Below are 24,684 nucleotides of genomic sequence, written 5' to 3' on the forward strand. Positions count from 1 at the left end.
CCCAGCATTCAAGTCCGATGTCTGTTCTGCCACAGCTCGCCGTCTGTATTGTTTTGCCAGTCTGCCCAGCCTACGACGTTCGACGTCTGTTATGAGGTGTGGCTGCCCAACCCCACAACGTTTGGACGTGATTTCACCTCGGTTTTGCCACGTGTTACATACACTCACCACAGCACTCCTCGAATGCTCGACAAGTCGTGCACTTTCCGAAGTGCTCGATCCTAGCCTCCGGGCCATGAGAATTTGTCCTCGCTCAAACAGATAGATCGCGCGCCTTCCCCATTCCACACACGGACAGCATGCTCACTGATACTATACGCACCGTGCGTGTGTCTGACTGTCGGTCATTCCTTGCCAGATGGCGCTGCTATCACCTGGACGGGTTTATATCGATAGAGCTCGGTGGTCATAACTTTCTGGCTGATCAGTATAGATAAGCTCGCACAGTGGATTCTTTTATTGATTTCACACTTACATTACTGTAACATGCATTTGCCATAACTATGTTCAGAATCGGAGGTTGAACCTTTGTCATGAAATAATTCTCATTTGTTCTAATTAGTTGACTCAACAAACGCTAAAGGTTTAGTTAAACTTAAGCAACACTTGTCGCATAAATGGGCCATCAGAAGTGGGGTTCATAAAACGGCCCTTGCGTCTTTTGTAATTCCTAATTGCGAATAGAACGCAAACGATGACAGAGGTGTTTGAACTATATGTGCAAATGTCTCTGAAATCTAAGTCGTTCGACAGTCAAAGATATGGAAATCGCGAAAAAAACGGTCGAAATAATATGATGTGTCATACTTTCTTACCGCTTAATTTGCACCGGCCGTTTTAGCCCATTGTCCGTCCCACAACTTTTCCAACAATTCTTCTCACTTTTCATCTCAACTTTTTCCTACTTCTGCTACTTTAAGTGTAGGAATACACTCTGTCACATCGAGTGCTTTGCGTCTGCGATTTATATTAACCAAAATTACATAAATTTAAAAGTTCCATTGAGACCGAGAGCATAAGAAGCTTTATCTATCTTGTAACTGCCCTGTCACAGGGTCAAAAATTTTATAAAGTGTCTACGTGATGATCATGGGTGTGCACCAATGTTATTCTTATAGTACGTTTTTGAACAATGAATGCTCTCTTTCTTAGTGATGAGTTCAAGTAGTTCAAATGGCTCTGAGCACTATGGGACTTAACTTCGGAGGTCATCAGTCCCCTAGAACTTAGAACTATTTGAACCTCACTAACCTAAGGCCATCACACACAGCCATGCCCGAGGCAGCATTTGAACCTGCGACCGTAGCGGTCGCGCGGTTCCAGACTGTAGCGCCTAGAACCGCTCGGCCACCTTGGCCGGCCTAGTGATGAGTTACCCCAGATCATTATTCCGTATAATATTATTGAGTGAAAATACACAAAGGATGTCAGCTTATTGATTTGTCTCTCCCCAACGTTTGCAATGATTTGTAGTGCAAATGTGGCTGAGTTAAGTTGTCTAAGAAATTTCAAAATGTTGTTTTCTTTATTTTAAATTCGTTTCAATATAGACACATAAGGCTTTTGAATTTTTCACTCCAGTCATTATTTCCTCATTAATTTAAAAACCTAAACAGCTTTAAGTGTAGTGGGTGTGAAGCTTTGAAGGTCTAAGGAAAAGAGAAAATTCTGTGGTAAAAAAGGTGAATCATCTTGAAACATATAATTCCCACTCATGATGTGGAAATCGTTCTTTACGTGGAGACAATGGCCGAAGAGTCAGTCGAACGTAATATGTCGTACGGTACGAGGTAAACACAACCATTACAGTGATCTATGCGGATAACTATCGCCGATAGGACAAGTTTCCTTCCTGCGAAGTACGTAACCGTAAATACTGCATCTGCAAATGTCTCGTCGCATCATAAAGCAAGCTTTATGTTCTACAATCGTAAAGGGGAACTCGTTGTTTTCAAGATAGCTACCTGTTCCTATTAATTACAAAACTAATAAACAACGCACATTTTCTGCCCTGATTTCGTCAATCTCCATAGATAAACGTTCCCTTACCTAGACGCTATTTAGGTTCTCTTTGCTGTCTACTATACGACTCTTTTAGAGAGCTGGTTCTCGTTTTAAAGTTATTGAGACCATGCTTTTGTACATTATTTCATCGCCTTGATCTTTTCTGAAGGAACGAAATAAAAATCTACATCTACGAGGGCAGTTCAATAAGTAATGCAACACATTTTTTTTCTCGGCTAATTTTGGTTGAAAAAACTGGAAATTTCTTGTGGAATATTTTCAAACATTCCCGCTTCGTCTCGTATAGTTTCATTGACTTCCGACAGGTGGCAGTGCTGTACGGAGCTGTTAAAATGGCGTCTGTAACGGATGTGCGTTGCAAACAACGGGCAGTGATCGAGTTTCTTTTGGCGGAAAACCAGGGCATCTCAGATATTCATAGGCGCTTGCAGAATGTCTACGGTGATCTGGCAGTGGACAAAAGCACGGTGAGTCGTTGGGCAAAGCGTGTGTCATCATCGCCGCAAGGTCAAGCAAGACTGTCTGATCTCCCGCGTGCGGGCCGGCCGTGCACAGCTGTGACACCTGCAATGGCGGAGCGTGCGAACATACTCGTTCGAGATGATCGACGGATCACCATCAAACAACTCAGTGCTCAACTTGACATCTCTGTTGGTAGTGCTGTCACAATTGTTCACCAGTTGGGATATTCAAAGGTTTGTTCCCGCTGGGTCCCTCGTTGTCTAACCGAACACCATAAAGAGCAAAGGAGAACCATCTGTGCGGAATTGCTTGCTCGTCATGTGGCTGAGGGTGACAATTTCTTGTCAAAGATCATTTCAAGGTGCCGTAAGGCCGTAGCATTGAATGGAGATTACGCTGAAAAATAGTGTTGTGTAGCTAAAAGATTGGGGAATAACCTGGTGTATTTCAATGCTGAATAAAACAACCGCTGTTTCAGAAATAAAATGTGTTGCATTACTTATTGAACTGCCCTCGTACATCATACTCCATAAGCCACCTAATGGTGTGTGGCGGAGGGTACTTTCGATACCACTATCTGATCCCTCCAACCCTGTTCCACTCGCGAATAGTGAGTGGGAAGAATGGTTGCCGGTAAGCCTCTGTATTGGCTCTAATTTCTCGAATTTTCTCCTTGTTGTCAATACGCGAGATGTATGTGGGGGGAAGTAATATGTCGTCTGACTCATCGTGAAAAGTGCTGTCCCGAAATTTCAGTAGTAAATCTCTCCGTGACGCACAACGCCTCTCTTGTAGCGTCTGCCAGTGGAGTTGGTTTAGTATCTCCGTAACGCTGTCTCGCCAGCTGAACGATCCCGTGACGAAACGCGCCATCTTCGTTAGATCTTCTCTATCTCCTCTATTAGTCCTATCTGATAGGGATCCCAGATACATGAACAATACTCAAGACTGGGGCGAACAAGTGTCTTATAAGCCACTTCCTTCCCGGATGAGTTACATTTTCCTTAAAATTCTTCCGATGAATCTGACTCTATGTCTGCATACCCCACTATCTGTTTTATATGGTCATTCCACTTAAGTTTGCTCCAGATATTTATGCCTAGATATTTTACGGCAGTCGCTGTCTCCAGATGTTTGTCGTTAATAGTGTAGCTGTAGAGTAGTAAGTATAGTTTTTATCGCTAACGTAACTCTACAGTTATATTGTAACAAGCGTTCCTATGTTTTTGAATTTACATTTTACCATGAAACAGAAACGAAGCATAAAGTACCGCGAATGTCATCTAAGAAAAAACTTGTTGCTGATGTAATGTAGTACTGCATAATGTCGAGCAATTGAAAATTCGAGTAAGGTATTTAAACGTCTTCAGCTTACTGTATTTCGATAAACACATACACAAAACAGAGGGTCTAGAGATCGCTGTTCCTAGCGCAGACCTGAAAACCCACTTTTTAAGAACGTATTCTTCTGGAGACAATTCGAAACGTAAGAAACAGCTGCATTCTTGATATTTCCTTGTCCTTCTTAAATGCTAGTAACTGTGGGGCTGCAGTCCGTCTTTCGCAGCAATCTTTCGTGCCATTAGCCATGGGTTCAGGTTGGGATCCTCCATCACCACTGGTCTTACAAAGCACAAAACTAATGCGCATAGACAACATAAAGGGTGCAGCCGTGGAAGGTCTATTCGCAAAACAAATTCATATTAATATACAAAGGGAAAATAGTCTTCCCAAAAATCTCGAAAAGTTATTGACCTATTTAATTCATATTCTTACTTAATACTCTCATATACATTCGGACGAACAGGGACTATATATTTTTAATATATATTTGTATGTAATATATAAAGGGAGCCTTTGTCAGCCATAATTTCGAAAAACTGGTGACTGATTTACGTCACATTGTTACACGATACTTCAATAAAGGTTTTGACGGACGTAGACCATCTATTTATTTAAACAACGTTGCGCAAGTTTTCTTTTAAAACCGCACTGTAAAGAAGAAAATGCTGTGCTGTGTTGTGAAAATAGGCGTGTTCGTTTTCTTTCTCGAGCAGTCGCTTTTAACTACGATAGCAGGCCATTTAAAACATTAGACAAATGGTTTCTCCATTATGCAGCGTGGTCAGAAAGAGCATTAAGAGTTTATAAGTGCATGGTAAGGGAGGTTGTGTTGACAAATAATTGTTAAGAAAAAAGTCGATCGTTGTGCAGTTTCCGAGTCATTTTGCATTGAAGTTAGCCAACCAGGTCGACGCATGCGCACATTCAAACAGGCTACCAGAGGTGACGTCGCTAAACGTGTTCTTCGTTTGGAGAGCAGAAACTGAAAAATAAAAACCTCGGGAAGACTTTCGACGTTAGCGAGGATCAAACCCGGAGCCATTCACCCTGGTGGGTCCTCGTTTGCGACTACTCGAAGAAGAGTTTCGGAATTCCACGTGATACTCTTGATTCCTTAAAAATATAGTACTACAGAGTGTAGCGGCAGCCGCCGATCCGAGAGGACGCTCACCAGAGCAGCAGGAGCAACACTTTTGTGATAAATTGTAAAGTGATTTAGTCTTTGTTTTTTGTTCACGTGCTTCTGCAAAGAAGTGAACTGTACGTGTGTATTTTACTGTGTAGATTAGTGGTTATAAAATTAATCGTAGTTTTCGTTTTTGCGTAAGTCTTGTGCATATCGTTGTGTAGGGCGGCTTCCCAGTGTAACTTTTCCGTGTAGAGAAATTTATTTCTGTTTAATAGCTTGCGATCTCAGAGTTCAGTGAGAAATCTGCACACCAACTCTTACTGTTTCTTCATTCTCATTTGGTACATTTTCAAACTCGGTAGCGCCATTTGAGAACTAATATCTATTTTATACACAGCACGATATGGCTAGCGGCTGTGCTTGCTGTGAGCGCACACAAGGAGAGTTGGCTGCTGTCCGTAAACAGCTGGAAGCTGCGTTCGCTACCGTCGACATGCTTCCAGCTAATGCTCGAAGTTGCGGTGACGTCGGGGCGCCAGTGACGAGACCTGCGACGCTTTTGGTGTCACTGGAATCTCCTGGTGGCCCAGACGTCTCTGCGGCTTCCGATACGCAACATCTGACCGGTCCGCCCTCACTCCAGAGTGGGTGGCAGACAGTGGTGGGTTCACGTGTCACTGGGCGGAAGGCGAAAGAGGGAGCAGGCCGTGCGGCTGATTCCCCACGTCTTAGCAACAGGAACGAGGTGCTTCCCAGAGTTGATGATAACTCCGAGCCAGCACGGGATGCATCTCCTGTTGGGCCAGCGGTCGATATTCCTGCCTGGTCCAATCAACACTTTTGTGATAAACTGTAAATTGATTTAGTCTTTGTTTTTTGTTCACGTGCTTCTGCAAAGAAGTGAACTGTACGTGTGTATTTTACTGTGTAGATTAGTCGTGTAGGGCGGCTTCCCAGTGTAACAACTACAGACGGTGGGTATGCTAGTAATTGGGAGCTCCAATGTTAAGTGGGTGATGGAGCCCTGAGAGAGATAGCAGGCAAGGCGAGAAAGAGTTCCAGTGTGCATTCGATACTTTTGGCGGGAGGTCTCATCCGCGATGTGGAGGAGGTCCTGCCGGCGGCTATCGAGCGCACTGGCTGCAACCGGCTGCATGTGATGGCACAAGTCTGCACGAATGACGCCTGCCGCTTGGGTTCTGAGGCCATCCTCGGCTCCTTTCCGCGGCTTTCTGATTTGTTGAAGGCAACTACCAATGCACGCGGGGTGCAGTCTAAGCTGTCTATTTGTAGCATCGTACCCAGGGTTAATCGCGGTCCTCTAGTTTGGAGCAGAGTGGAAGGTCTAAACCAGAGGCTCAGACGGCTCTGCGATGGTATCGGACGCCAATCTCTCCACATCTGCTATCGGGTGCAGAATTGTAGGGTTCCCCTTAATAGGTCAGGCGTGCACTACACGCAGAAAGCGGCTACTAGGGTAGTGGAGTACGTGTGGCGTGCACATGGGGCTTTTTTAGGTTAGAGGACCCCTCCCTTGGGATCAAACACGATATGCCTGTTAAATCAGCTACAGCAACCTCTGAGAATCCTGGTCCTCGCAGATCAGAGATAGAAAAGATTAATATGATTTTAGTAAACTGCAGGTGCAACCAAGGAAAGGTCCCAAAATTAGTATCGCTTATTGAAGGTTATAATGCACAAATAGTATTGGGAACAGAAAGCAGGTTGAAGCCAGACGTCAATGACAACGAAATCCTAAGTTCACACTGGAATGTTTATCGTAAGGATAGGCTGGTCGCGAATGGTAGCGGCGTGTTTATTGCAGTGAAAAATTCTATGAAATCTAGCGAGGTTATCATGGATTGCGAAAATGAATTAATCTGGGTGTAACTGAGTATAAAAGAACGGTCAAAAATGGTGATCGGATGCTTTTATAGACCACCTGGGTCAGGATCTGTAGTTGTAGAGCACTTCAGACAGAGCTTGCAGAATATCATTAGTAATTTTCCAGATCATGCCGTTGTAATAGGGGGTGACTTCAACTTGCTGGTATAGATTGGAAGTGTTATGCCATCAAAACTGGTGCCAGAGACAGGGAATCGTGTGGCATTGTTCTGGATGCCTTGTCCGAAAATTACCTTGAACAGATAGTTAGGGAACCAACTCGTGAGGGTAATGTCTTAAACCTCCTGGCAATAAACAGACCTAAACTTATCGAATCAGTTAACGTAGAGGAATGTATCAGTGATGATAAGGCTGTGACAGCATCTATGACGACGGGTCCTACAAGGAATGTTAAGAAAGGTAGGAAGATATATTTTCTGAGCAAGGGTGACAGGATACAAATTTCTGAATATCTCAGCAATCACTATCAAATATTCGGTGATGAGGACGAAGATGTGGAGCACAAATAGAAAAAATTCTAAGGTGTCGTTCAATATGCCCTAGACAAGTATGTACCGAGTAAGGCTTCAAGGGATGGGAAAGATCCAACATGGTTTAATAGCCGTGTTAGAAAAGCGTTAAGTAAACAAAGAGCACTTCATCTCAGATTCAAGAGAAACAAAAACCTAGCCGACAAACAAAAACTGAACGAAGCGAAAAAGAGCGTCAGGAGACCAAAGAGAGAAGCGTTCAATGATTTCGAAAGTAAGACGTTGTCAACCGACCTGAGTAAAATCCCTAAGAGATTTTGGTCGTATGTAAAATCAGTAAGTGAGTCAAAATCATTTATTCATTCTCTCAGCGACCACATCTCGCGTCCGTCGGCCGTCTTAATTTAATATATTATTATTGTTATTATTATTTTTTTATTGTTGCCGACTTACGTGGTGGGCCTAAATAAGAACGATATTTCATTTAATTTTGATTTACGATTAAATGCTTTCCTGAAGTTCTCCTTTTTAACAATATTAATCTCAAATTATTTGTTATGTTAATGAATGTTAGACTCGCTGAATCTTAAAACATGAGCATATAAGTTGAACAATGTGATAAACTTTTCATATTAATTTCCTCGGCTAGTCAGTTCACTTTAAAGCAAGAAATCTATAGTGATTAATTACAATTGTGGCCCACACACGCGCGAGAGTATTTTTCTTACCTCCGTTAAGCCGGCCGGAGTGGCCGAGCGGTTAAAGGCGCTACAGTCTGGAACCGCACGACCGCTACGGTCGCAGGTTCGAATCCTGCCTCGGCCATGGATGTGTGTGATGTCCTTAGGTTAGTTAGGTTTAAGTAGTTCTAAGTTCTAGGGGACTTATGATCACAGCAGTTGAGTCCCATAGTTCTCAGAGCCATTTTTTACCTCCGTTAACCATTGTATTGTAGTCGGAGTCCTGGCTCTGGCTCTCGGCTATGGTACTGAAAATAAGAATCTTAAAGCTACGTATTTCTGCAACTTCGTGCGGCTGTGGAGAAAAATTAATATTATGTTAATAGCGGCGTCGTTGGCTGCATCGGCCGCTGCGATTGTTGAACTGTAAATTACTTGACTGCAGGTTAATTCAAGGAAGGCGGACATGAAATCTGGATCACCTCTTACAAATTAAAAGTGCACAATAAGATTAAATCAATATATTATCTGCTTAACTCATACAAATATGCTTACATTTGCCAGCACTCGCAAGATGTCCGTCTACACACAATCAAGACAAGAGAGGAAGTGAAGACGACTAAAAAATTAACAAAAGAGCGTATCTTGTCGTCTCTTTAGATCACTTTGTTATATTTCTTTGCATTCTAAACTTAGACAGAGAAATTATTGTTTTACGGCTACATGGTAAAAATATATTATTCAATTTTTAAATGTCTCTTCTTTATAAATACTGTTTTTTAAGTCTTTTCGTAACATAGCACTTGGGACGCTATACACACCGGCACCGAAACGGAAGATAACAGAGAGAACGCCGCAATAATGAATTCGGTGTTCCGAAGTTACTTCACTGTGGAAGATAGTAACACTGTCGCTCCTTTCAATCGTCGTGCGAAAGTCGAAATGGCAGATACTGAGATAACCGATCGCGGAATTGAAAAGCTTCTACAATCGCTTAATAGTGGAAAGGCTTTAGGACTATATGAGATACATATAAGATTCTATAAAGATTATGCGAAAGAACTTGCTGCCCTTCTAGCAGTAATTTATCGTAGATCACTAGAGCAACGAAAGGTACCTAACGACTGGAAAAAAGCGCAGGTCATTTCCGTTTTTAAGAAAGGCGTGAAGACAGATCCATACAATTATAGACCTACATCGTTGACGTCAATCTGTTGTAGAATTATGGAACATGTTTTACGCTCAAGAATTATGACGTTCTTGGAAAATGACATCTCCTCTATAAAAATCATTATGGATTCCGTAAACAGAGATCCTGCGAAACTTAGCTCGCTCTGTTCCTCCATGAGATCCACAGAGCAGTGGACAACGGCGCTCAGGTTGATGCCACGTTCCTTGATTTCAGTATGGCATTTGAGACCGTCCCGCATTGCCGTTTAATGAAAAAAATACGAGCTTACGGAGTATCGGAGCAGACCTGAGATTGGATTCAAGACTTTCTTGCAGGTAGAACTCAACACGTCGCTCTTAACGTAACTAAATAGACAGATGTAAAGGTAATATCCGGAGTACCACAGGGAAGTGTGATAGGACCGTTGCTGTTCACGATACATATAAATGATCTAGTAGAGAGCGTCGGATGATCTTTAAGGCTATTCGCAGATGATGTTGTTGTTTATACCAAAGTAGCGAGGGGAGCAGACAGTAAGAATGTGCAGAACGATCTGCAGAGAACTGATGAATGGTGCAGACTCTGCCAGTTGACCCTGAATGTAAATAAATGCAACATATTGCGTATACATAGGAAAAGCAATCCACTACTGCACAGCTACACTACTGATGACAAACAGCTGGAGACAGCGTCTGCCGCAAAATAACTATCCAGAGCGACCATAAGTGGAATGACCATATAAAACAGATAGTGGGAAAAGCAGACACAAGATTCAGATTCATCGGAAGAATTTTAAAGAAATGTAACTCATCCACGAAGGAAGGGGCTTGTAAGGCGCTTGTTCGCCACACTCTTGAGCACTGTTCATCTATCTAACATCCCTATCAGGTAGGACTAATAGAGGCGATAGAGAAGATCCAAAAGAAAGCGGCGCGTTTCGTCACGGGATCGTTTAGCTGGCGAGAGAGCGTTACGGACATGCTAAACAAACTCCACTGGCAGACGTTACAAGAGAGACGTTGAGCATCATGGAGAGATTTACTACTGAAATTTCGGGACAGCACTTTTCACGATGAGTCGGACAACATATTACTTCCCCCCCCACATACATCTCGCGTATTGACCACAACGAGAAAATTCAAGAAATTAGAGCCAATACAGAGGCTTACCGACAATCATACTTCCCACGCACTACTCCCGAGTGGAACACGGTTGGAGGGATCAGATAGTGGTACCGAAAGTACCCTCCGCCACACACCAACCATTAGGTGGCTTGCTGAGTATGATGTAGATGTAGATGTAGGGTGGTGGCGTAGCGCAGTGCTAAAAGAACATTCGTAACGTATAGGAAATTGTGGGTTCGAATCCCATCAGGTGATTTAAAACTTCTCTATGGGATCGTTATCGAAATGACTTTTATCGTTGTTTACATGCAGTGGGTTAATTTAAATGTAATGTTATTTATTTCTATTTCTTTGTAACGTCATGACAATCATTTTCTTCATACTTTCTTCCTATCATTGTTTTATCTGTTGTGATCTTTGTGAAAGTGATATGGGTTATTTTATTCGTCTAGCATAATACTGAAACATTTGAAATTGACAATCTATCGGTTACAACCTAAATGCGAAATAATATATTTATATTGACTGTGCTTGGCGTCAAAAATGTATTTTTCATTGCAACATGTGGATGGTAATCGTCATACAACACTCAAAACATAAATTCTTGTTATACTATGGGCAAAATGACGTACCGGTAGAAGAAAATGTAAACGAAAGAAAGGATTATAAGTAAAATTTAAGAACAGTGAGGAATAGAAGCAATGAGTGTGAGTGCAGTAACGCTGACGGAAACATAAAGGTGATAGAACGGGCGAAACGAAATTGATGTTAACAGATAAGAATAATATATTGTTATTTTTCGTTAGAATTATCTTTGTAAGGCCAGTGAAAGAAACTGGAGAGATTACTTTCATTTTGATTAAACAAAACAGATCCAGGAGCTAATGATTTAGTAGTTTTACAAAGTATTTTTCAGTTCTTCAGCACCTGAGACGTCCTCATGACAAATCTGTCTGACTCAGCACAGTACCTCCGAACCGCGAGACGCCTTGATTCGTAGAGAGAACACTCAGTCTTGGTTTTAGCAATTAATCACCTCTGATGGTCAGAACAGGGCTGTCTCGAGGCCCTTCACCCGGAGTATTGCTATCCTACCGACGTGTACACCGTAATAGCCATAGGTAGGTTACAGGGCAACTGCTTCTTCAGTGAATAAATGGGCAGCTGTTTCCCATTGAAAAAGAAGTCGAGGATCGGAATTAAACGTGTAATGACCTCTTGGTACTTCCTTAACTTGGTGCGACAATATATTTATTGAATAAAACATATTTTGGGCTCCATTTCAACTTCTTTATTTTTATTTCAAAGTCTAGGAGAGTTTTCCAATATTGCATCAGCTTTCAACTGTCACAACTGAAGAAACAAAAATGTGAATAATACTGCTTCATTGCACCTGAGCGCTAACATATACGGTTAGATAAAATTATGTACGGCCTCTTATACATCCAGAGGTATAGGACTAAGCAGAAAATACAGCGTACATGGTCCTATTTCTCTGGTGCTGGTAAAACTAGAAAAATGTGCAATGAGCACTGAAATTACTCACCTTCGCTATCCAACCACTTGTGCCTGTGTTTTGTCCATTAAACTGTACAGCCATAGAGAGCTTCATTTGAACGTACTCCAGAAGTTGTGACAGTTTCTTCTTACAGTCAAATGGATACAAGTTCTCCATACCCTCAGCACGAATTTTTTATTTTGGGAAGAAGAAAATGTCACATGCCGTATGGTCTCCAAAGGATATTTATCCGATGTTAACACGAAACATGAAACTCTGGTGTGTGGGTGTGACGTCACGGCGACGGTTTCTCACAACCGTCGTCTCTTCTAACGTATTTTCACGCACGGTGGCCGCCAACTAAAAAAATTGTAAGAATCGATTTTGCATTAGATGAAAACTGTCGTACCTTCTACAGACGTGGAGATTCTTCACTGATCCTCTGCGACGCTCAAACTTTTGTCTCGATGACGTAATGGTCCTATGGTTGTCTTTTGGACACACATGCATCGGCAGTTTGTTGGAGTTCAGAGGAAATGTCCATTCAGTGTTGTTTCTGGCCATCTGTTATCAAATGAACAATAAACGTTTTTTTAGCTAGATACACGTTAAATTTTTCTGATAAAATTAAATCGCAGGAACGTATTGAAAATGTAACGCCTCTGGAGACGACAGTTGGAGAGCAAACTTCGATCTAAAGAGCCATTTCGGTAAGCTTGCTTCACAGTTATAATCTTAATCTGTAATTCACTTACCCATTTTCAAGCAAAATTTCAAGCTTCGCTATTTCTACAGAAATACAAAAATCGTCTCGAACACAGTACAACATCTCATTTTACTAACAACGATAAGCAGTGAGGTTATTAAGATAGGTTGTGTTGCGCACAGCAGGATTCTCCGTTGCTACATAAAAAGTAAGTGCTCCGAAACGCATCTTACAACGTGTGGTGGAGAACGCGTCGTGTTTCACTGTCTTTCCTTCTTCTCTCGACCTCCTCCCTTCGCTTCTCATAGCGCATTCGAGATGTTGAAGGAGAAGAAAGACATTTGATAGGCCTAGCTATAAACTTCAGCTTACCTTATTTTACCATGATAGCTGCCTGGTGAAGTTTGTGTAGTAAGATATGATATGTGGTTTGACTCTTCTTTTGTCCTGCGCTAATAGTAAGCCCTCTCTTCTATGGTAGAGTCTGTCAGTTCAATTGGAAGGGCAACTCGGTAATATTCTTACGCTAAGTAAACCATCCTGTGACTTAATCTTTGAGAAATCTTTGTCAACCATCTCAGAATGCGGAACGGTACCAAATACATAACCGAACAAGGCTGTTGTAGTGTACCTCCAGCGTGTATCCCTTAAGATAAACAAAGACACTCTCTGTTCTTAACGTGCTATCCGTTACCGTCTAGGATCTTAACTCCACATTACTTGAGGAACTCAAGTGTATATAATCTTCATTGTGGCGCGTGGTGAGTCGAAGTTCTTGAGTAGTTCAAGTCCATAGGACAAAGCTTTACACAGTCTCTCTCAGTTAGTTGGTTGACCGTACGTAGTAGCTATGTAGTAGGCCTAATGCCACATACAAGATATTTATGCAATTATAGCTTCCTGTTGCAGATTATTATGACGTTATTTATTTCTTCCAAGCGAATTTAATACACTTGCAGGTCATTTTTCTGAATGAGAAGAGGTCTGAATCTAACTTCATAGCTTTTCTATTAATGTTCAACTCAGATTTTGCCGAAAAATGAGAGAAGACTCGAACATCATTCTGATAAAGTCGATAAATGCACATTCGATAGCTTTTACTGTTATTAGTTATTGTAGCTCCCCTTTACAACATTTCTTCTTCTTCTTTTCTCCTTCATCTTCGTCATCCTTTTTTCCGTGGCTAAAGCCTGTTTTCTTCACTACTCCTCACCCTTCCCTGAGGTTGTCGCGCCATCTTTTCCTTGGAGGGCCAATATCTCTTTTACCAACAGATAATTTATTTTGTACTATCTTCACAATCTTCCGTTCGTCCTCCCTGTTTTTTCTTCATTACATTCATGCTCTCTTTTATATACCCACTCATTAATGGAGTACACTTTACATCCACTTCTAATCCTTTCACTTGTCTCGCAGCGCCTTCCCTGTAATCCTTTCCCGAATTTTCATTTCTGTGGTTTCCAAAAGTCTTTTTATTTTTGATGTTTCCGGTCTTGGTCCAGCGCTGTATGTCATAATTGGTTTCACTATTATTTTGTATATTCTTATCTTTGCATCTTTTCCATCATGCTTGATTTTCCAAATAGTATCACTTAAACACCCTGCCACTTTATTTGCTTTTGCTATTTCTTCTCCAACCTCCTTTTCGACATTTCCACTGCTAAAAAAATTTAAATGACATCACCAGCTGAATAATATTTCCATCGGCTTCCAGTTTACATCTAACTGGTTCTACATATGTGGTCACACAAGTTGTTTTTTTGAGTGGATACGACCATAGTTAGGTTTTTGGCTGCCACGTTAAATATATACAAAAGTTTCTGCAGGTTATCTTCATTGCTTGCCAACATAATAGCATCGTCAGCGTAATAAGCGATTTTTATTTCTTCGTCCCGCACTGTATAACCACTACCAACCAATACCTTTTTTATCACCTCATTAATGGCTATATTAAAGAGTATAGGGTTCAAAGAGTCACCTTCTCTAATACAACTGTTAACTGCTATGCAGCTAGTTACCCTGGAACCAATTTTCGGCTGGGTTTAGTTGTTGGAATAACTGTCGTCAATTGTTTTTATTAAGTTAGAAGGAATACCCCGATTTCAGGAGCAGGTTTATATCTGTTAACTGAATATTTCTGCTTGCAGTAAATTTAATTGAGTGCGTGATCTCGATCTCAAACAGAAGTGATATATCTGTCCCTCATTCTTTTCCCATCAAATAAGACGGATTGTATGCTACTCAACTCCTGTATATTGGAATCCAAGCGTAATAATGCTCACCACACTACTCTAGAGTAAAAGTTTAAATGTCATTATTTTCATTCACTCATAAATACCGTTCACAAAACAAGAGTTATTCCTATTTCATGTCATATTCAATTCAAATAGCCGTCCTGAATGATAATCTCTCGTGTAACTAACGCTGCCTTCTAGTATTTAATTTCACATTCAATGTTGCAATACGTCGTTACTGAACACATTTATAAGTGATGTACACGGCACCAAATACATTATACACAAAAGTCATGGGATGCCTTTCCAACATCGTGTCGAACCTCCTTTTTGCCCAGCTTGGTGCAGAAACTTGATGTGGTATGGACTCAACAAGTGGTTGGAAGTCCCCTGCAGAAATACTGAGCAGTGCGAAACTGTTGCCGGTGCAGGATTCTGTGCACGATCTGACCTCCCGATTATGTCCCATAAATGTTCGATGGGATTCATGTTAGGCGGTCTGGCTTACCAAACTATTCACTCGAGTTGTCCAGAATGTTCTTCAAACCAGTCGCGAACATTTGTGGCCCAGTAACATGGCGCATCGTTGTTACGGAATATGAAATACATGAATGGCTGCAAATGGTCCTCAAGTAGGCGAACAGAACCATTTCCTGTGAATGATCGGTTCAGTTCGACTAGAGTACCCAGTCCACTCCACGTAAACACAGCTCACATCGTTCTGGAGGTCCACCCACATAGCTGAGTGGTCAGCGCTGCGGAATGCCGTGCAAAGGGGCCCGGGATTGATTCCCGGCTGCGTCGGAGATTCTCTCCGCTCATAGACTGGGTGTTGTGTTGTCCTCATCATTATCATCATCTCACCCCCATCGACGCGCAAGTCGCCGACGTGGCGTAACTCAATGGACTTGCACCAAGCGACCGGTGTACCCGACGGGATGCCCTAGCCACATGACATTTCCGTTTACCATTATGGAGCCACTACCAATTTGGGCAATACCTTATTGACAACATGAATCCATGGCTTCATGGTGACTGTGCCACACTCAAACCCTACCATTAGGTCTTACCAACTGAAATAGGGACTCCTCTGACCAGGCCACGGTTCTCCAGTTGTTTAGGGTCCAACCACTATGACCACGAGCCGAGGAGAGGCGCTGCAAGCGATGTCGCGCTGTTAACAAAGACACCCGCGCCAGTCGTCAGGTTCCGTAGTCCATTAACATCAAATTTCATCACTCTGTCCTAACGGATACGTTTTTCGTACACCTATATTGATTAATGCAGTTATTACAAGCAGTGTTGCTTGTCTGTTAGCACTGACAACCCTACGTTAATGCCGCCGCTCTCGGTCGTTATGTAAAGGCTATCGGCCACTCCGTTGTCCATGGTGAGAGGTAATATCTGAAATTTTGTATTCTCGGTTCATTCTTGTCACTGTGGATCTTGAATTACTGAATTCCCTAACGATTTCCAAAACGGGATGTCCCATACGTCTAACTGCAACTACCATTCCTCGTTAAGGTTCTGTTGATTCCCGTCATGCGGCCACAACCACGACGGAAGTCATTTCACATGAATCACCTGAGTAGGAATGACAGCTCCGCCAACGCACGACCCTTTTGGATGTTTAGACTGTCGCCATTTTCGTATGCACATATTGCTATCGCATGAGATTCGTCACCTCAGTGATTATTCAAAGGTATTGCTGACTTTTAGTATAAGTTAGTCTGTTGAATGTACCACTTCTGTATTAAGGTCATGCAACATTTGTCATGCATATCTGCTTTATGAAGATGTCTCGTAAGAGTAGCGGTGGAACAGCGATCTAACAAACATTTGAAACGAAGATTCTGGATTGAAAGTAAATGTTCGAAACTAATCACAATCAGGATTGCAATTGTGGCAAAAGCTTGAATAAATAATAAAGTCAAGTTTCCTTCATGGATAAATTTCGGTACTTCCTTAACGTGTGTGTAGACGAAAAACTGCTCAGTGCTATGTCGTCGGAAATTTTCTCATAGCAACCACGACAGTAATGTGTGAGCCTGAGAAATTAAAAGAAGAAACAAAAATTGTGTGTGTCCCAGACACGTTACAAAGACCCTCTGCTGCAATAGATTAGTATCAGGGGATTCTCTACGGACGATCGCATTTAAAATGGTAGGACGAGTATAATATTCTCTGCGATTTACTATTTAAGCAATGCCGCAAATAATTCTGAAAAGGATTTGGTGAATACAATGCGACAATAAATAATTGGTATAGAAAAGCCACTGTGTGTTAGAGACATAATTATCTTCAGACTGGAATAAACAAAAACAGAAAATGAAAACTCTAGCAGCTGAGACATAATTGATAGGAATGAAAAGTGAACGGTTACAGGCAGAACCGAAGCTGTGCGCAACGAAGTTAACAGCAGTTTCTGTGAAGATAAAAGTAGTGATCTTACCATCCAGAGTACAAATCCTAAACAGAAACATGTAAAGTGGACACAGAAAAGCTATACGTAAGACAGGATTTGTTTGTTTACATGACAGTGAGTTAAGTGAGAAGTTGATGGAATACCGACATACCATTAATGATCATTAGTCGGAGATTGGTGAGTGTGAATATGATTGTAGGGGTTTTCTCTCATTCGTTTGGGCAAAGTCTAATCTAGTACTCGGTCTCAACGGTAAAAAATACGATGTACAAGGAGTTCAAATACAATAATACACGACTCGTAGACGAATGCCGCACACGACTTCCTTTCTTAAGGTTTTCTGAAGACTTTGATTACAGGTACGGCCTCTGAGTAAAATGAAACGGAACCATTACGACAGGTCAGGTTAAACGTCAGGAGAGAGAGAGGGGGGGGGGAGGGCGATGGAGGATGGGAGGTTGAGTTCGATGACTCCGTCTTGGGCGTGACACGAAATTAAAAAGTAAGTTGATGTGGAAGTGAATCAACTGCTCCTTTTTCAAAGAAAGCGTACCGGCATTCACCTACTTTGGTTCAGCAAAATCATAGAAGACCTTAATCTAGACGCCTAGAGTGGGATTTCAACCACGCGTCTTCTGAACGCATGTCTAGTGCTCTGCCACTAAACCACCATGCTTGATATAGCAAGACAACGAGAAGACATAATTTTCGAAGTATTAAGCCTGAGGTGCAGTCATTTGAGTAAAATATCCAACTTTTACTCGGAAGCGAATTAAACTATCATGTTTCCCATTAAGATACTTAACTAGCCTTGGGAGATGACTTTTTTGTGGATAAACAAGTATGTTTCGCATTGTCGTTTCATACAATAACTTTATTAAGTACCACCAGTAAAATTGTAACACTTTTATTTCTATAATTGAATTTTTTATGTATTTTACGACAGAGTCTGAAAGCGCTGACCGTTTTTCAAAAAAATGTTCAAATGTGTGTGTAATCTTATGGGTCTTAACTGCTAAGATCATCAGTCCCTAAGCTTACACATTACTTAACCTAAATTATCTTAAGGACAAACAAACACACCCATGTCCGACGGAGGACTCGAACCTCCGCCGGGATCAGCCGCACAGTCCATGACTGCAGCGCCTAAGACCGCTCGGCTAATCCCGCGCGGCGCTGACCTATTTTGGTCAGCCAGAGATCGTCTTCATTCTGCAACCAGTTAAGAACAGTGGTAGGCGAGACTAGTGCTTGAATCCAGTCGAAACATGAGGAGGCAGAGAGTTACGTTACGTTTTATTTGCAGCAGACTCTACCAGTCCATAAATTAAGATGTGGAGGAGTTTTTTACACTTGCTTCACCTTTCTCAAGCAACAGGAAACAGGTAAGTGGACCTCAGAACTCTGAACCAGAGTGTTGCGGTTTTATCATACCAGGCTGCTGCTTGCACGCCAATTGCAACCTCCAGCTATGAGCGGAGGTGGTGTTCTGGGTTAAATTTCAAGTTATGAAAACATGGTTGTGGCATGTTAGATCAAAACAAAGACATTTAATTGTATTATATACTAACCACACGAAATCCTTATGGGTAGGGCTGCCAGACGTAATTCTAGAGGGCAAGACTCACTCAAATTCCGGATTCTACAAAGCCTGGTTTATATAGGCAAATGGGAATTCTCTCAGTAGGCGAGCGCGAGCAAACTGCATTTGGTTCTTATTAGGTTGTGTTCCGCTGGTTGTCAGTCTTTAAAGGAATGTCACGACGTAGCAGTACAGAAATCATTTGTCTGCTACCTTTTCTATTTCTGCTGTTGACACGAGTATCGTGATTCATGGAGAAAATGTAATATTGTTGATGGAAGGATGCAGATAACATGGGTGCTTCTGGCATCCATGAGAAGATCAGCAAAAATGCCGAAGGAAAAGAAATAGGAAACTTCGCAGTCACTCAAAGATCCAACCAGAGATGTGAGAAAGACGAGATGCCTGCATCAGGTGGGAATAAGCACAACCCTACTATTTCTTTTTACTAAAAAGAAAAAAAAGGAAATTAACTATCCTTGAAAGGAGACAATTGTGCATACGTATTTGCTATTCTGACTGAAAACATGCAAAATACCTAATCATTCTTATATTCATACTAGCTATAATGCCACAGTTGATGTTTCATTGTAATGTTACAGATTATTTGATGGTGGGTTACTGGGGACCATGCAGCTTGCCTTCTGATAAACTATAAAGCAGATTTTATCAAGTAGCCAATGTGACAAGTTGTATATGTGCTTGTTTTTAATTTTGATGACGTTATCTTGCTTTTACGTAAAATTCTTCAAGTGCAACACCAGAAACCACCTGAGACAAAACAGCTACCGGAATGCGAAACCATCACTAACATAAATGAATAAAGTGGCTAGTAGTCAGAGTGTAAATGTTGATGGTCTAATTTTTACTTTATTTCTCACCTGTAATGAAAAACATGAACCAACACATGTTGAAACTTTAGGACTAATGCTAAAGAAAACTAGAGTTCAAATTCAATGTTAAGTGCACTCTATCCACGTATATCGTAAGTTCTTCTTGTCCTATTCCCCTTTGCTTACTTGGTCAAAAACAGTATCGTACAAAACAATCCTTACAATCTTTCATCATGGTGCTAACTATGTCATGTGTCAATAATTTGCATCAAAAAACTATAATATAGTTTTTATAAGGCATGCTCGTGTTCTTTTCCTCTCCTTTTAGTGTACACACTTGTACAAGCGAATGGTAGTGAAATGTCCGCCCCTTGGTGTAAGCCAGACTGAATGTCAGTAGAAGAGTTAACTTTGCCAGCATCGATTATTGCTTGAAGTTTATGAGTGCATAATTGCAGTTATGTATGAGAGCATTTCGTCATTTGGGAGACATTTGCTAAAATTGCATTTCTCTGATTTGGAAAAAGTTCGCGCTGTTATTGCATAATATTTTGCAGCATGTAGTGAGTCCTGCGCAAAGTATCGTATTTTCTTATGTAGAAGAATTTACAATATCGGCTAAGCCAGCATTACATCTACAAAACGTTGCATGTTAGCAAACGTGCCTAACAAGGTGGCCTGTCATACTACAGCAGGCAGCAAGCAACTGCTAACCTAGTGTTGCCTTATTTTAATAACTACGATGCCATGAATTAGTGTTAATCACGCCTTAAACAGAAGAAAAAAATTGTGACATAAAGATATGAATTCTCGTTATTTGTCCACTGTCTGCAGCGATTCAACACTCACATCTTCCTCAAAGATCACGTTCTTTGCGAGTGTGAGAAACTCTGAAACAAGAACAAGATAGCAAACTTGCTGACTAATTACACAGGTCTGCAAAAAAATTTTTTTTTTTTTGCTAGTTGCATGAGTTATTTTTATGAATTATATGTTTCAGAATCCGCTGATTTCAGAAGTGACGTCCATTTCTTCTATCACATAAGGATTTTTTGCGAATTCAAACATAAAAAACTGGTAAAAGCACTCGTTTATTCAAAATTATCAAACATAATATTTTCTTACAACCAATGAAACATTATTTTGAGACATAAAATAACAATATTATACCAATTCATGTTTTTTTTATGAAACCTTTCCTTTTTTCCTTGATATTTCGCCGAGTCCTTTTCCGAATTCCATCTTTAGTTTCCCGCTTAAGCATCCAATAGTAGTCTGCAAGCGTAGTGACATCCCATCTTCCTTGGTATCTTCTCTCGATTTCGCGGGCATCATGGTGAAACCGTTCCCCCTGTTCTTCACTGTAAGCTCCCAGGTTTTCCGGGAAGCTGTGTATATGGGAGTGTAGAAACTGGACATCCAAGCTCATCTTGTAACCTTGAGCTTCGTATGCTGCTAGCATCCGTTGAACAATGGTTTTGTAGTCAGGATCTTCAGTGTTTCCCAAAAACTTTCGCACTACATCCTTGAACGATACCCAAGCTTCTTTTTCTTCTCATTCGTACTTTCCACAAAGAGGGTGTCGGTTAAAAGTTTTCTTATGTCGGGGCCAGTGAAAACTCACTCTTTCAACTTTGCTTCTGACTGCTTCGAAATTTTTGTACATAGATATTTAAAACAGTCCCCATCCTTTTGCAGCGATTTTGCAAATTGTTTCATCAACCCCAATTTGATATGGAGAGGGGGCAACAAAACCTTTTTGGTGGTACCAAAGTAGTAGTGATAAAATTTTTCTCTCCATGCTCTAAAGTTTCTCGGGGTGGCAAATCACTTTTAGTCCAGTGCTGTTCTCTGGCACTACTATTCCACAAGCATAAGATGCATGGGTATTTAGTATAGCGTGCCTTCTGACCCAAAATCATCGTGAGTATTTTGAAGTCCCCACAAACCATCTATTGATGGTCCTGATTTTTGATTTTTTCTAGAATAATGGCCAAATAGTTATAGTTTTCTTCCATATGCACAGAATGTCCCATCGGAAGCGATGAAAATTTATTTCCATTGTGCAATAATACTATTTTGAGACGAGCTTTGGATGAATCAGTGAATAGGCGCCATTCAGATGACTCATACTGCATATCAAAGCAATGTGCGAGTCCTTGCAAATCACTGCAAAAAACTAAATTTCCTCCTTTTGAGAAAAACTGAGTAAATTATTTTTCTCGGTGTCTGTACCATGAAAATGATGTGCCAGATGATAAAAGGTTTTTATTTCTTAATCAGGAACCTAACATTTCGGCAGCATCTTTTGAAAGACCTAAATCTCTTACTAGATTATTGAGCTGACTTTGAGAAAACAGTTGATGCCTTTCATCTTCGTCTGAAGAAAAATCTCATCTTGATTCACCCTGAGGAGGTAGTGTAACTTCGTCCTCCAAACTGGAAGGTGGCTGTGGGATAGGTATTTCAGAGCTATGGGGCACTGGACGCATATCTGAGTCAGTGTTAGGATAACTTATGCTTCTTTTGTTTTTTGAATTGAATCCCTTAACGTCAACTGAACAGAAGTAGCAATCAGTGGTATGGTTTTTCCGCTCACGCAGTATTATAGGAATTACAAATCAGAATGAATTCTTCTTACCCTTAAACCACGAACGAAGATCTTCTTCACATCTTCTACACACCTTGATCACCAAGTTTTAATTTAAAGCAAGCAAATTAAACTTTGCTCTGTTGACTTTTAATAGTGTATTCACCACAGATATAACAAAAACTGTTTGGAGAAATAACACAACGTCTTGTATCCATGACTATACAGAAACAACAGCACTGTTCACTTGAATAGCAATATGTCTACTGAGAGTTCCTCTTCATTTCATGCGAGATACAAATCGTCATTTGACTTGTCGCAACACGATAAAACTGAACAATAACATTGTTTGCATTTGCTTCTGGCGCCCAGGAGTTCACGGTAAAACCTGCAAGTAGTAACAAAGAATAGTTAACATTGTAATTTTTTAAAATTTAATTTTATTTTATCAATTATAATTGATAAAATTTTTAATAATTATTAAATCAAAAAACACAAACGTTTATTACTAATGATCATAAATACTGCAATATACATAAAAACCTATGTGATAGAACTTTTTGAATATTTTTCCTGTTTTTGGGAGATCAAAATCTATAACAAAATGTTAAAAAATCCTATGTAGTTTTTTAGTCTCAGACCTGTGTTATTAGTAATCTCATTCTGGCATGCAGAATCAGCATGGTGGTACGTTATAAAAGCACGAAGACTCGCTGCCGTGACTTTGTAGGTGTCAGAAGAGTTGTCATCGTCGTGGCACTCACCCTGTTAACTGTCGAACCAAACAGTATGCAGGTGAATGATGGTCGCTCTGTAAAATGATCATCAGTGTTCCACTCAGTAATATCCATTGAATAAATGATCATCGCCTTTACTCAGTAATGTGTGTGTGTGTGTGTGTGTGTGTGTGTGTACGAAATTCAGAACGTAATTTTACGAAAATATATTTGACTTTCATAGAAATAATGCAACCTCACACTATTTCACCCATCACTTTGATGTTACACTGCTTAAATACAAAGATGTATATATGTATACAAATATTCTTGACTTCCGGAGAAATGATGCTTATGTTTGGCGTTGGCTTCTATTCATGTAAAGTCTACGTAATTTTTCACTGTGTATTTTTGAACATGATGCCATTTTTATGCAAATGGGCAATTCTAAATGAACGAGACACAAAGAAAAGTATTCCCTTGATAACGTAATGAGTTCATTTCAGAAACTCATAAATAGATCGAAAGCTTAACTCTCTCAGTTCAGATTGGCAATAGTGAAACAGTGGAAAGTCGCCTTTGTCCATCGCTGGAGTTAGTACTCAGAGTACTTCAAAATGGTTCAAATGGTTCTGAGCACTATGCGACTTAACTTCTGAGGTCATCAGTCGCCTAGAACTTAGAACTAATTAAACCTAACTAACCTAAGGACATCACACACATCCATGCCCGAGGCAGGATTCGAACCTGCGACCGTAGCGGTCACGCGGTTCCAGGCTGAAGCGCCTTTAACCACACGGCCACACCGGCCGGCACTCAGAGTACTGACATACACAATAGAAAAGGCGTATTGTCTATTCTACCTTTTCATCTCAGAGTAGCATTTGCAAGCTACGGCCTCAATTGTTGAGCTGGTGTATGAATTCGTTTCATTTTTCCATAGGTTCAGTAAACACAACAGTAAACACAACAGATACACATAATAGAGATTTTTGCCATCAATTCAACATTCTTCTTCACTATTTACAACAACTTGCCAGCACTGGGGTAACGCTTCGATTCCACGATTGTAGAAATCATGTGGTTTTAAGGCGAAGATAGCAGGGGAGTTTAAAATCTGAGGCCACAAAATCAGGTGAATAAGGCGGATGCGGAATGAAGTCTGTGCCCCCCTCCTACATAGTTTCCTTTTTTAAATCTAGCAGGATGTGGGCGAACGTTATGGTGGAGTAGAATCACTTCACTCAGTCTTCCTGGTCGTTGTTCCTGGACCGCGTCTACACGTAAGGGAAATAATTCGCACTACACCTCACCGTCGCTGTTCCACCAGATGCATAACATATTTTGTAGATGTAAGCAGGTATTTGTGCGGAAATCAGCTGCTTTTTTTTTTAATTCAGTTGCTACTGTCTTTTCCCTATGTTAGCATAAAGGCACCATTTCTCATCACCAGTAATGATTCAGAATAGGAATGGTCGGTGCTGTTCACTAGCCAACTGGTACGAACAAACAGAGATGCATGGCCACCAGCTGATTTGTTGTGATTTTCGCTAAGAGCGTGCGGCACCCACACACTCTATTTATGAACCCAGTTTTAGAACCTTCCCCATTGCTTGAAAATATCACGATGGTGGAATAGTCACAGTTCACCACATTTGCCAGTTCTCGAGTAAACGGATGTGGATCACTGTAGATTAATATGTTTAAACAATCTGAAGACCCTGAAGGCCTTCCTGAACGTGGAGAGTCACTAATGTCAGAATGATCCTCCTTAAAAACGAGAAAATCAT

Source organism: Schistocerca piceifrons, chromosome 5 (genome assembly GCF_021461385.2).
Source record: "Schistocerca piceifrons isolate TAMUIC-IGC-003096 chromosome 5, iqSchPice1.1, whole genome shotgun sequence".
Classification (NCBI taxonomy): Eukaryota; Metazoa; Arthropoda; class Insecta; order Orthoptera; family Acrididae; genus Schistocerca; species Schistocerca piceifrons.